The sequence below is a fragment of the Homarus americanus genome, unplaced genomic scaffold, assembly GCF_018991925.1.
Source record: "Homarus americanus isolate GMGI-L3 unplaced genomic scaffold, GMGI_Hamer_2.0 scaffold16477, whole genome shotgun sequence".
Classification (NCBI taxonomy): domain Eukaryota; kingdom Metazoa; phylum Arthropoda; class Malacostraca; order Decapoda; family Nephropidae; genus Homarus; species Homarus americanus.
In genome coordinates this window covers 147,938-157,428 of record NW_024712325.1, presented here as the reverse complement: position 1 = coordinate 157,428, position 9,491 = coordinate 147,938, and positions in this window count along the sequence as shown.

Here is a 9,491-nt window from a genome sequence, read left to right as displayed (position 1 = left end):
CCTCCAGGACCCATCCTCACCGCCAGGCACCCTCCAGGACCCACCCTCACAGCCAGGCACAGTACAGTCTATACACGACACTAACCAGGCATCCCTATACGTGTGTCCTTCCCAGAGTATTATTATCATTTCGTTTTATGAGTCATCCACCGGACCATTAGACATGACAGGTAGGTGTGTGTGCGTTGACCCTAACATAGCACTGACACACACCACCTGGTTGACCCATCCACAGGGAGTCGTGTCTAGGAGATGAAACATATGGCTCACCGAAAACAATATAGCCGAGAGATACGGGGCATGATGGTGGTGGTGGTAGTGGTGGTGGTGGTGGTGGTAGTAGTGGTGGTAGTGGTAGTAGTGGTAGTAGTAATGGTAGCGGTGAACGCACGCTGCTAAACGCTTCCTACTTATAGTCCTGTTTATGGCACTGTCCCTAGGTTATGACGGGACAGGGAGGGAGGGAGAGATAGGGAGGGAAGGGTAGGTAGTGAGGAGACGAAGAGGGAAGGGTGGGGAGAGAGAGAGAGAGGGGTAGAGGGTGAGGATAGGTATGGAAGAAAGGTGAGGGGAGGGAAGGGAATGGAGAGGTGAGGAGAGGGTGGGGGGAGGTGGAGGTGAAGTGAGGTGGGGAGGAAGGTGAGGACAGTAGCAGTGAGGGAGATTCATCATGACAGTCGAGTGCCAGCCTCATCCTCACCCCTCACAGTGCCGACCCGCATCTCCCTCACACATCTACCATCATTCACTTTATTCTCAATCCACACTATTCACACACAAGCTCTCCCCCTGTGTGTGTGTGTGTGTGTGTGTGTGTGGTGTGTGTGTGTGTGTAAAACACATCTCCATAAGATAATTAAGAGGAAGTGTAACAGAGTATGATTGTAAAGCATTGTGTTTGCTTAAACGGAGAGAGAGAGAGAGAGAGACCTGAAGGATGAGAGCAGTTGATGGAGTGGTGTGGAGGCAGGAGAGGCAGGGAGTGAGTACTGGTGTAGTGGGAGATAAAGGGGAAGGAGTGTGTGTGAAAGGGAGGTAGGTGGTGAGGTGTGAGTGGAGGCAGGGGTGGGGAGGCTGGTGTGGTGGGTGGACTTATATGGTCTAGTGTTGAAGGTAGTGCAGTGAGCTCTGGGCAGGTAGGTGGAAGGTGTGGTGGAGTTGTGTTGGGTGGGCGGGTGGGTGGGTGCAGGAATCAGCCAGGTGACCTACAATGAAAGTGCTGGCAGGTTCCTCAAAGCAGCCGCAGCAACCACACCTCCACCACCACCACACTCTTCCACCATCCTCCACCATCTCCCCCACAATCTAACAACCCCGTATCACCAGTTCGTTGTCGTGGTACCAACATATCACGTTTGTGTTGACGTCCTCCTTCACCCCTCCTTCAGTAAACACGCGCAGCCCTTACAGGGTGAGGGGGATTTGCCAGCCTACCGGACTTCCTCCCGACGGCCGCCTCCTCTACTGTATTCACGACTCTTCCTTTAATCGCTAGTGTGTGTGTGTGTGTGTGTGTTTCCGGTTATGAGTCCTTTCAAATTTCAACCCAATTTTCCCATGGCAACAACACGGACGGCGTGGCAGGCAGGCAGGGGTCCGTGACGACACGTACGAGTGGCCGTCACGGTCCATAGGACAGACCAGAGTGACAGCCCCGACAGTGACGCAGGCGAAGCTCACACCATCACAACACCCAGACCAGAAACAACAGGTAAGATACAGGTATACATCTACCTCATTACAGGTACGGTCAGCTAATTAATCCATCAACAGTACAGGTAAAAGTAAAACATCGTAAATGATTACAGTATACACACACACACACACACACACACACGTCAATACAAGCTCTGTGGTACACCTCTCTTTCATCACCTCAGTATTAAAAACAAGTTACGTTTCTTCACTATAACAAACCAAGAAAACAAACCTAAGAAAAACACAGGTTATATTTACACTACGTGATACAGAGAGACAAACTTTCATCACTACTGAACTATAAATAAATATTTTTTTTAACCACAAGAAAGAATAAATAAGTTTCTTCATCACAAAAATTAAAGGGAAATAAATGTCCTCTCCAGGGCAAAAAAAAAATCTTATCTGTACTAAAACAAATAATTTCTTCAATATAAAATAAACTAACAAGAAATAAAATAAATTAAAAACACAAATAATAATTTCTTCTCGGTAAAATTTCATTCAGAAAACACAAATTAACTCACCAGGAAACTAAATATAGAAACAAACTTAAAGAAAAACACGTGACGGTAACACTCATAAATAAAATCCCTTTAAAACAGACAAATAAAACAGAAAACAAACACATTACAAAAACACATTACACAACTTTCAATTCCCCCCCCCCTCCTTAAAAAATTACCCCAGGCACCAGAAGTAAAAAAAACCTATTGTAATCTTCAAGAGAGAAAGATAACTGCTGTGGTTCGGTCAGGATTCACATTACACGCGACCTTCAGTATTCACAATGTCACAAAAACCTACGACTGTACAGGTAAAAAAAACGGGAAGACATCAACTGAGGTGTGAGGTGAAGGTAGTGTGTTACCTGAGGCAGGGTGGGGTGAGGCTTGGTGGGGTGAGGCGGGGTGGACGGGGCGGTGGGTGAAAGGGTGGGTGAGGCGGGTGGGGTGAGGCGGGGGGGGTGGGGTGAGGGGTGGGGCGGGGTGGGGTGAGGCGGGGCGGGGTGGGGTGAGGCGGCGGGCGGGTGGGGGTGAGGCGGGGTAGTGAGGCGGTGTGAGGTGGGCGGGGCAAAGCGGGGCGGGGAATAACAATATATGCTATCAGGATTTGAGTTGAATATTGTTGAATGGTTTTATGAATAATTTACCCAGCAATGACGGTGTTGCATCATGAGAGGGGAACGCGCGCACACATTACTTCCTTTGTGTACAACTGACTGTCTGTTCCACCACAAGCTCCTCTTATGGTGGCTGACTATTGTGCATCAAGGACACTGGGTACTTTTTTCATGGGCCAAAAATTATTGTATTACTTTTTTATTTTTTTAGATAAACTGTAGAGCCAAATATTGCAGCCGGGGCGTAAGACGAGACCTACACTGCCCTCACACACGAGACCTACACTGCCCTCACACAGTCTTCAGTGTATCTTTACCATCACTTAACGTAAAGTGTATCGTAAATAATAAAGGTGACGTCCAAATGATATTTAATAGTAATTGTATTAATTTTCTCATCACATCGTCGATATATTGATTCCATGACGCCGCCCGCCGTTGGCTCCGGCACCTCTATTGTTCCTCCCCGACCAGCAGTCAGGTCCAGAAGACGCCACTAAGACGCTGCCCACAACGCCTGTCACGACCTTTTTCTCGCCAACGAGGCCTTTTCGTGCGAGAAAGTGGGACGTACAGGTCGTGGTGTTGTGATACTGGATATAACCTCTGAGGAACCTTCTGATGGTGGTGTTGAGCGTCAGGGGTGCAAGATGAGGCAGTAAAGCTTTATTCATTAAGACTCAGGTCAAGTACTGGACTGAATAACGATCAACCTCCTGCCTTGGGTGTTGTGCCTCAGGTCCAGACACAGTGAAGACCTTCAGTATCAGGACCTAATATCTCGGTCCTGATATCGAGAATGCTATGTTTTCTTAATTTGTGTAAAAGAATAATTCTGAACTCGAAGCACCTGGACACTAGTACCCTCCAAAATAAAACAAAAACATCGGCCAATTTATCACCAAGCGAGTCACGAGTGTTAAAATATTTCCCAGTAGTAATCAGCGGGGAGGAGCAGCCTGTTGCACCCCGGGGAGCCTCCAGAGCGCCGGCTGGAATTCCCCTTGGGAGCCTGGCCAACAGTGAGGCTCGGGGGCTGGAGGACGTGATCAGCCTGGGTGTCTCGAGGGCCACTATAATGAGCTGAACTCTGCGTTACATGGGCGGTCCTCCGGGTGGCTCAGTAGTTACGATATTATGAATCAGTATTACTTGAGCGCCTCGGTAGTTACCAGGAAGGCGGCGGCAAGTTCAGGGAGGAAGAAGGAAAAGAACAACAAGCGCCAGAACAGTAAACAAATATTAAGTAAACAACAAAGGTGGAGTAACACTTGAGGATAATGTTGCCACAAGGTAAACTCACAACACCTGAGTCTTATAAAAATAAACAACACGTCTCAACGACAAACTTTCCTATTGTCAATAACAGGAGAAGACTACGTGAAGGACAGCCAAGGCTGCCACACCTTCACTAACACCATAAACAATATTGAGGTGCCGCCAAAATAAGTCAGTGAGAACAAAATTATTATAATTAATCAATGCGTCGAGTTACCGGGGATGAACGTTCTCAAAAGACAAATTTAACCACAGGCGACTATCCCGGACCCAAGCAGCGACATCAAACTACCACAAACAAACCCTGGTCCTGCCTACTGACCCTGCCTGCCTGCCTGCTTGCCTACTGACCCTGCCTGCCTGCCTGCCCGCCCGCCTACTGACCCTGCCTGCCCGCCCGCCTACTGACCCTGCCTGCCGGCCCGCCTACTGACCGCGTTGCGACACACCTTCACCACACGTATCCGTCCCATAAATGGCAATCGTCGAAGATCGCTGACGACCAATCAGACGACAGGCTGCGTCAGAGCCAAGGGTCAGTCATGGCCGGATATTGAAATACAATACTCACAACCGCTGGCCTCCGGGTATTAGCATCCTGAATAGTTTACGACCAATTGTAAAGAGAAATTCGTATCCATGAATATTTGATCACCACCACCACCACCACCACCACCACCAACCACCACCACTACCAACCACCACCACTCACCACCACTCAAAGAACCCTCCCTATAAAGTCATTCTTATTCATGTTGTATCGTTACACTGAAATAATAAAATGCAAATGAAAGTAACGTCACAGATTTAATTTAACTACAATTAATTAGTCAGCGTTATCTAATTCTTATCGCAAATACAGGGAATAAAAATAATAATAATAATAATAATAATAATAATAATAATAATAATAATAATAATAATAATAATAATAATAATAATAATAATAATAATAATAATAATAATAATAATGCGTAATATTAATAAAAACTACAACCACCCACCACCCCCAGACAGGTCCCCCGGAGCTCCACAACACCAACACCTTAACACCTCTTAAAAGACTGAAGCCTTGGCCCTCACTAATGCTGATCCCAGGAGCCAAAATAATGACCAAAATGACACATCTTACCTCCCTCCCTCCCTCCATCTCTTACCTCCCTCACCTACCTCCCTCCCCCTCTCCTCCACCTACCCCCTCCACTCGTTCCTCACCCACCTCCTCTTCCTCCCCTCTCCCTCACCTCCTCACTCTACCTCCCTCACCTACCTCCCTCCCCCTCTCCCTCACCTGTTCCCTCACCACCTTCTCTCCCTAACCTCCAATCTAATCTGGACGTAACACACACAACAACAGGTAACTAACAACAACATCCATCATAACTACTTAATAAAATCCCAATCGTAAATTAACTTTTTTTGACTTAAATATATAAACAAAATCCCCCTTTAATCACTACGAGAGACGACTGAGACAAGCACTTGGCAGACTCGGAAATAATTCATATTGAGGAACACACACAGAGAAAAACAAACATCTTACTTTGATCTGTTTGTCTGTACATCTCTCCTCGTGTGTGTGTGTGTGTGTGTGTGTGTCACGGGGGTACAGGAACCTCTACTTGGGGGGGGGGGGTGCAGGACGAATTGTAGAAAGTGAGAAAAGAATTACACACACACACACACATGGTTAAGTCAAGGTTAGTCTTACACTCTGTCGTATGAGTGAGTGTTTAACTAAATAAATATACTGTAAGCCGTTAGCGTCTCCTTCAACCTTTATCAACTTGTATGTTTTTTGTGTGAATATCTATCTATCTATCTATGTCTGTCTGTCTATTTATCTACCCCACACACACACACACACACACACAACTAGCGTGCGTGTTAACTTCTCAGCTATGCAAAGCGAGTCATGCGTCAATAGCCAGTCGTACTTTCTAATGTAAGCTTCGTGCATTTTATGCGTCACGAAGTTATGGGGTCGTCAGGTGGTCCGTACCTTGTGACCTATGCGTCCTTGGCCGTACGTATATATAAACGCATGCTTTGATGTTGGCGTATCCAGAAATGCGTATCTTTGGCCGTACTTAATAAATTCACACGTTTTTTGAGTTGCAACCGTAATGACATATGCGTCCTTGTGTGTGTGTGTGTGTGTGTGTGTGTGTGTGTGTACATTTTAAACGCATGCTTAAGAAACAGATTTGTTGCGTATCGTGACTTGTGCGTCCTCGGGCAGTGCATCCTTATGTGCTCCTCCGCATGGGCCAACAAAAACAACATCCCAACCCCCACGTGCTCCCCACTCCCCCACCAGGCGCGTTAATCTCCCCACACGTGCTCCCCACCAGGCGTATTAATCTCCCCACTCCCCCACCAGGCACGTTAATCTCCCCACACGTGCTCCCCACCAGGCGTGTTAATCTCCCCACACGTGTTTCAGGGTGATAACTTTGCCTGATCTGCTCCCCTGACACGCACAGTAATGAAGAATAACCTTTTACTGTTTAACATAATTTACCTTACATAACGTTATCATTCTCTCTTCTCTTCCTCCTCCTCCTCTTTTCCTCCTCTTCTTTCTTCTCCTCTTCCTTCTCCTACCCCACTCTTCTCGTTCTAGTATTCCTCCTCTCCCCCTCGTCGTCTTTCCCGTTACCACCACCTCCTCCTCTCCTTCTCCCCTCTCATCCTCTTCCCCGTTTCCTCGCCCTTGACCTTGGCTGGCTTATAGACCAGCAACCGTCTGTCTTCAAGGCTTCTCTGTCTATTACCGTCTACAGGGTCACTTTACTCGCGTCTTGGTCGTCCTTCCCGTCAACTTTGTTAATGTTCTGTCTTAAGGTCCTGTCTACTTGTCTAAATGTCCTTTTACAGTTCATTGTCTGTCTATGTGGATACGTGCCTTTTCTGGGTGCTTAACTACCCTGTCTAGATGGTTAATAACCCGGTACAGATGGTCTAACTATCTCGTTTGACTGATTAATAAAACACTTGAAAAATAAATATTAGAATCAAATGTGTGTGTGAGAGAGAGAGAGAGAGAGAGAGAGAGAGAGAGACTAGTTTAACAAGAATCGTGTGTAAGGTGACCTAGGATATGTCGTCCCCCACCCACGCCACCCACACCACCCACTCCTCCCCCCACCCACACTACCCACTTCCTCTGTTCCTTAAAATATAAATAAAATCCCCAAAACTCAGGTAATATTATAGTAAGAAAATCTATATAAATATTTCTCTAATAATCGGAGAAAAAATCCCTAATCCCCAGATATCCCTGAAGGCCGAGACAAAATCCCCTACCACAATATCGAAAGAAAATCCCTAGACTCTTAAAAACCTCCCAATTTCCTATGTAAATCCCCCCAGTCTCAAGTTATTTCCCCCGCCATCTTGTTCCCGAAGTTGAAAAAAAAAATGAACAGTTATTATGGTAAATTATCTTCCTTCTACGTTGGAAATATTTCTCAGGTTAACAGGAAATAATCTCCAAGTCACGTCACCACTTCTACGGAAATACTGTTGTTGTTGATGTTTTGTTTTTTATTTCAACGACAACCAAATTCTATTCAATTCTATTTTTAGCATTGGTAATTAATCCTCCACCTCCCCCGCCCACTAGTTCACCCTCCAACACCCACCGCCAAGTCACCCTCCAACACCACCAAGTCACTCTCCAACATGGTGAGCCTCCAGCATCCTCTATCTATCTTCAAGAGAATGCAATTTTGAAGACCGTTTGAAGGAGGAGGAAAACTTCACTAGTAAACAACAGTAAGAACAATACAACAAGAGCTATAACAACAAGAGCAGTCGTCACTTTAAAGTTCCTTGTTACGCTAAGAGAGACTGTCATTCGTTTTCCGAGTTGGTCTTTCTGTCTCTTGCTTTTGGGATCACGAGTCTTCTGTTTATGTAAGTCCGTTTGTCTCTCTTATATGAACCCAGATCGTCTTTTCTTTTGTGAACTGCAGCCGTCTCTCTCATCATTCGGGAACTTATTGTTTTGTCACCCAGATCCTCTTTTGTTTCACGGAATACTTGATTTTAGTTTCATCAACACGGGAGTCTTTTGTTTTGCGGATCTCGATCGTCTTTCGTCATGATGAATACAGCTCGTCTTTTTTGTTTGTATTTGTTTCGCGAAATCATTGTTCTATTAACCCAAACGAGTTCAGTTTCATGGAATCTGGAAATTTATACTGGTTTCATTTACACTTCCGTCTTTGGTGTATGAACTGCGATCGTCTTTTGTCTTTCCGTTCGCAAGTTTATCGTCCCATTAACCCGACCGTCTTTTATGTCATGGTATCACAGACTTTATAGTTCAATTAACACGCTTGTCTTTTGTTTCATAATATCATACACTTTATACTTCCATTAACACGCTCGTCTTCTGTTTTATAAATCACGAAGTTCATTTACATATTACCAAATGTAATCCTATCAACACGATCGTCTTTTGTTTCTTAATATCACCGACTTTATAGCCCCATCAACACCCCACTAGTCTGTTGTATTCTGAATCACGAAGCGATTGCAAAACCATCCCAACAGTCCTCTCGTGCCGTGATCACCCAGAGAGGGGAACAAACACACATACTGGTGTAGGAGTACGAGTGGTGAAGCTTGGGTCAAAGGGCAAGGCCAGTGTGGTAGAGGAGAGGCACTGGACAACGCTAACACTGGCAGAACAGGGAGTGTATTTGGCCAAGATTCTTTTCACACTTTCTCTCTTCTATACTCTCTCTCTCTGTTTGTTTCTTTCTTTCTGTTACTGTATATTTGAGTCTTTCTTTCAATGTGTGTGTGTGTGTGTGTGTGTGTGTGTGTGTGTGTGGGTGGGTGGTGAGAGTAGTTTATGAGGGAGACACAAGGATGAAAGAGTAATGAATTATGAGAGCGTGAGGGAGAGGGCAGATGAGGTCAATGAGACAAGGAAGAAAGATGATGGAAGAGGAGAAGGCATGGAAAAAATAGATGAAGGAGGGTTGAAGGAAGAAGAAAAGGAGTGAAAGGAGAGGGAGATAGATATGGATGAAAGAAGAGAAAAATGAGGGCGAGGATGAAAAAGGTTGTTTAATGAAGGAACTGGAGGGAGGGAGGAGTAGGGGAAGGAAGGAAGGAAGGAAGGAAGGAAGGAAGGAAGGAAGGAAGGAAGGAAGGAAGGAAGGAGGGAGTGAGGGAGAGAGGGTTATCCATCTACGTCAACAAACTCCACTTGCTTTTGTCACAATCGCCGACCTGAACGCTTGCCAAAAACTCATATAAACTAATATTTTTGGGGAACTGGACAAACATTTGAATTGTTGCTTTTGACGTGACCCATTTCCCGTGTCCTTATAAATTGTTCCCGAAAAATAGAGGAAATATTTCGATTTGGCAG